Source organism: Pinus tabuliformis, chromosome 4_1 (assembly GCF_031772625.1).
Source record: "Pinus tabuliformis cultivar Carrire ecotype Pingquan chromosome 4_1, CPIR1, whole genome shotgun sequence".
Taxonomy (NCBI): domain Eukaryota; kingdom Viridiplantae; phylum Streptophyta; class Pinopsida; order Pinales; family Pinaceae; genus Pinus; species Pinus tabuliformis.
The window spans coordinates 683,467,249-683,472,955 of record NC_142303.1 but is presented as its reverse complement, the minus strand read 5'-3'; the positions used below and the strand labels follow the sequence as shown (position 1 = coordinate 683,472,955).

Sequence of the window (5,707 nt, the reverse complement as noted above, 5' to 3'; positions counted from 1 at the left end):
TAAGATGACCCACATGGAGTTTGGCCCTAGTTGCCAATTTTAATACATATCATGTCTCCAAATAGTATGAGGTTTCCTCATTGATTCGTACTAAGTCTCTATAGTGTCGGGATTCCTAAGATTTAGAAACCATTTCACCTGGACCAGCCTTTAGTTTCTTGGCCGGGATTGCCCTATTCTTTCTTCGTCGGCATTACGAGCACACAAAATCCCATCACAACCAGCTTTGGATTTTCAGCGATGGGCTTATCAGCCATTTCCAAGTATGCTTCCTCTGTTTTAATTAAGGTCTGAGTCAATGCCTTGAGAACCTCACCATGATCCTAGTCCCCTCTTTGTTCTCAGCCTCCCGATCTTTATCAAGATGCCTTTCAGAACTGTTGCCACAGCCTGGGCCATACTCGTTGCAGTGATATCGACGTTTATCATTTCACGATGAATAGGTTGTTTTATATTATTTTGTCCGTTTGTTGGGTGATGGGTGCTTTAGCGGAATTTCATTCTTTGATTACAGGTTCTTCTCCACGTCAGTAAACAAGGAAGAACTGGGTGAACTTGCACAACAGTTGGATGTCAAATACAAGCATATTTATATCCAAATCGGTATAGAAATATATGATGCTAGTTATTGTAAGAAGGCAAATCTATCCAGCCCATATCCGGTCAAAATTACTTAATTTTAATTCTTCGAGGGGTTGTTATTACTATTATAAATAACTTTTAATTATGGGTGTCGTGTTTCATATTATTGCAACAGTTGGACTTCAGGAGGCCATTAGCGAAGTTATTCATCCATTGGAACAGGGGAGTGAAAAAATGCTGTAACAGTCATATTGCATGGTTTTGGAGGCATGGGTAAGACCACCCTAACAGATGGTGCATTTTCGAAGTTTTATTATATTTGGAGGTGAATCTATATTCTCGAAAGGTTGAACCATTGAATATTGAGGTGAGTTTATATTCTCGAAAAGTTGAATCATGGAATATCGACAACATTTAAAGATGTCAACAAGAATGCTGTCACAATCATTAAATAGCATTGGAGGGATGGGTAATACCTTCGCGGATGCTGTTTTTGTTCTTTATTATTTTTTGGAAGTTGAATTTATATTCTTAAAAAATTGTTGAATCATTGAATATTCACATAACATTGAAGGATGTCAATATTTAATTGTTTTTTTTTTTTTATTTATTTAAATATAGAGAGAATATGGATTCTCAAAAAATTTGAACCTAATGTTCATGCTGTCAATATTCAATGGTTCGAATTTTTTTATTGAGATCCTTCATCGTTATGTTAATCTTGAACCTATTGAATAGTTCGACCTTTTTATTGACATCGTTTATTGTTATGTTAATGTTGAACTTTTGAGAATATAGATTCACCTCCGAAATTAATACAACTGCAAAATTGAAGAGTGCACAGATACATTCCTGGACATTTTTTAATTTTTTGGACATGACAACTATTGTGGGAGACTGAACTGGAAATATTAGCACGCAGGGCACTTATCACTAAGGACACAAACAGGATGGTAAGTGTACATGATTCCATCACAACAGTTGGTCGAAGAAAGTCACAGGGAGTAAGATTCATGTTCGTTAGTGAAAGTCAATTTAAAAGGTTTTCAAATCAGAAGAAAGAAGAGGTACTAAATCTCTATTCTTTGAAATTAGCTTTATGCATTTTGTTTCATACAATGTTACAATGGCTATTTTGATATTTACTCATTTATGTTTAATAATGATATGCACGAAATCCAAAAGATTAAAGGCATTTGGTTCAACGAAAATAAGGATCACGCACAATATTAGATTCCATGCATTGAGAATTCTTTTAAACTTGGAAAATTAACAAAATTAGAATGGAAATCGAAACATGGAAAATTGCATAAGTCCTTGCAATTATTTTAAACTTGGAAAATAAATAACTTGGGGAAATTAACAAAATTAGAAGGGAAATGTAAATATGCAAAAGTAACCAATATAGCAAGAAAATGCAATAAAATATTTGTGAATTTGATTTTCTTTTTTAAAGGCGGTTCCTTCTCTTTTGTTTGATCTGAGGTAGTTAACGGAGTGAAAATATTTATATTACCAGCACGGTAAGTGCCAAAGAGTCAGACAACCAAATTTTCAACACTGTTAGCCAACTTCCTAATATGTACTCTTAACCATAATTTGTGTGTTTAGAAATTTTGGTTCTCACTACACTTTTTTGGATGGGAATTTTCGAATTTTTTTAATTCCTCATCTTTAGAGTCCAAGATGAGATAGAGGATTGGCTGACGTACGGGGCACGTGTTAAATCGAGTCAATCTATTCATCATCCTTAACATCATCCTAATTTTGATGGGTTTGTTACACTGTTCTATATTATTTTTTAATTTAAAGGGAAAGAATGCATTTAAAGTTATATTTTAATGTTGTACTTTACAGTATATTTTAAATAAGTGTTGTTGTTTTTTTTTTTTCAAATTTATTTCTTCGTTATAATTAAAATTTTTCCAATAGTTTTTTAAAATACCAAGTGTTTTTATCTATGTTTGCATAAGTTTTTTGTACGCAGGTATTTTTAATAGGCGGGAATGAGTATTCGGCAAGGCTAAAAGTATTGCCCAAATTTACAAGAAACGTCAAGTTGGGAGCGACAATAATATAATATATTAAAATTTAATATATATTAAAAATAAAAATAAAATAATTTATTTATTTCCATCCAAAACTTGCCAATCAAATTCCATCTTGCAAAGAAACATGTAAAAGATTGAACTTTGAAACATTGCCAAAAAAATCAAAATATTAATCCATCAACAATTTCTCAATCAAATTTCTTCCGAGCAAAGAAACATGCAGAACTCCCAAACTGGAAAAAAGATTGTTATTACTCGATTATTAGGTGATTTCATGCAATGCTATATGTTAAGTCATTGGTTCAATTCTTCGCCCTTGATGTAACCTCACCAATATTATATATATTACATCTAATTATAATAGAGATAAGAAAAAATAAAATATATATTAATAGTAATTAAAAAAATTAAAACAATAGAGTTTAAATCCAATGTTATATAAAAAGAGTTTGTATAATAAAATTATAAATTTCCAAGTTAATGTGTATTTTAGACTTAAATAAATATGAAAATTAAATTAAAAATTGTTTTTTTTAATAATATTTCTATTTCATAATTTCAACTATTTTTTATCTTTAGTATTCCATCTTTTGTCCATTAAGCTTGGGTGATAATGATGGTTTTGCCAATGGCTAACAATCTTCCTAAATTCTTTTATATCGATCCGTCATCCGCGTATATGAGAATGCATAGCTTTCTAATGACAAAGATCAGGATTGGCCAGACGCCTCATCTTCATTTGGATAGAAGGGTTTTCCATAAATAGGTTTTTTCTCTTAGTTCCAAACCCATATCAAAATCTAAACCGAGCGGCATGCCCTTCCCTTCAAATAGTTCCATTAGTTTAAGCAACATCTAAGCTGGCAATGTCAAATACACCTATGTTTGCACTTATTCATTACAGTGAAGCTCCCAAAATGTCGAAAATCGGTTGCATTGATGCTCTCGAAAAGCTCCAAAGTACCTGTTGAAGCTCCCGGTGGTTTTGGAGCGTTTCTGATCAGCTCCCAAGCTCTCAAGAGCTGGGGAGCTTTTGGTACATTCTCTCCAATGCTTGGGAGCGGTACCCGTGTAACTATGGTTTTTATAAATTCAAACATAGATTTTAACACCCCAAAAAAATATAATTTCACTTAAACTTTTATTATCATATTCAAACTTATATAATTTCACCGATACTTTGAATATAAATTATGTGAGATCGTGGATTCTTTGTTTTATATATATATATATATATATATATATATATATATATATATATATATATATATATATATATATATATATATATTCGATACATATTTTTCCAATTTGTTGAGAATAATTAATGAGTTTTCTATGTTGTATGGGTTTCTTATATGGGAAGCATTAGGAACTTGGGTATGGGTGTCCGGAACGGCTAGAGGTTTCTCCAAAATTTACAAGAAACAACTATTTAGAAGCAACAATATTATATAATAAAAAAGTATATATATATATATATATATATATATATATATATATATATATTTTTAATTATAAATTTAAATTTCTTATATTTTTGAAACTTTTAAATTAACTTTTAGTATAATAATACTAAAGATATTACTATTCAATATACCAATCGGGGTACGAGTTGGATGGCGCTCCCATCAATTTAGATTTAATGCGAAGGACATGGGGGTACAAACCCACCACCCCCCACACGCTTGAGGCAATGGGTGGGGTGGTTCCTTGCATGAAAGTAGTAAATACCCCTGCGGAAGGTGGCAGCGACATTATGTTAGTGGTCGGGCTTGGTGTCAATAGCTTTGCGAGGTTTGTTGGTCAATTCAATGTCCAGGGGTTTGCAGTGTGGACGAGTGACACCAAGGGCAGAGATACGCTGCAGCTTCAGGAAAGGTGGTGGACTATTCATCTTTGGACGAGGGTAACCTGGTATGTTAATTGTTTTTTCTCCCCCTCCATGCATCCGATTGTTTGGTCATGGGATTTGGTTTTGCATGTTGTCGAATTGTCTGCGGGTGGGAGTAACTGGGGATGCTAGAAGCCACTGGTGCTAATATTATTGTTGTAGTATGTTATCCTGATTGGTATGGTCTATGTTTCGGTTCGTTATGAAATTCTTCTCTCCTAAATGGGGTTATATGGGATGCGTGATTGTGGCGCCAACCCTTGGGAATGCTTCTCTCTGGTTTGGTTCGAAGACCTTGCGGTTTGGGGTTGGGTCGTCTTCAACTCTGCCTATAGGGTTTTTTGACTATAATTCATGGGGTTTAGGGGAATTTTTAACCCCTACATCACTGGTGGTCCTGTTGTTGTATAAATTTTGCTATCTGTCTTGCTATTTTCCACACCCATGGCCTTCGTGGAAGCTTTCTCGGGGTTACAGTTGAGGATTTGCACCGTTCTAGGTTTGGGGATTATTATAATCCTGTTACTGTTGGTCATGGTGGTCTCTTAAACACTTTCTAGCTATTATGCAAATTGGTTATGGGGTAAGGAATATGAATTCTTGTGTGGAATTGAAGGCCTCGATAGGATGCATGGACCGAGACTGGCAGAGATTCAACATTTTTTATTATGGAAATTATTATTTCATTCTCCCATGGCAGGTGCGCGGGGAGGTAGGTTCACCAAGAAGCGAAGGGCTTGTGGGCCCGGGCTACCACCTGTTCAGGCATCTGACAACACCCAACTTTTCACTAGGCACTGTGAGCTGGTTGTGATGGCAAGGGTTGTGAATGATAGGGGCCGTGGTAGGAGGTCTTTGGTGACAGTGCAGGAGGAACAACCCAGCCTCAAGAAAAAAGAAAAGGAGCCGTAATCTGGTAGCCAACATCATTAATAATGCGGTCAATGCTTATCGTGAGGGGACTAGTGAAGAAATCAAAAGATTTATTGAGGAGTGGGAAGTAGATCTGAACTGTCAGGTAGGCTCGATGGATATTGAGATGGAGGACTGGCGAGTGATGGTACCAGATCCTAGGCATACTCGTGGGCGAGTGACCCAGTTTAAACAGACTTTGTATTTGTATTGGACCATGAAAATTCTCCTGGGCAAAGCCTTGGAACAAATTTCAGTGAGCATGGCG

At 34.9% G+C, this 5,707-nt stretch overlaps 1 long non-coding RNA gene across 1 annotated transcript; it reads left to right on the top strand.

The window, feature by feature from the left end:
- The first annotated feature begins 316 nt into the window (after positions 1–316).
- LOC149177979 (uncharacterized) lies at positions 317–1,003 on the top strand. The gene is made up of 2 exons (XR_016258808.1): positions 317–630; positions 758–1,003. It is a non-coding gene; the product is annotated as an uncharacterized LOC149177979 (long non-coding RNA).
- The last annotated feature ends 4,704 nt before the right edge of the window (positions 1,004–5,707 follow it).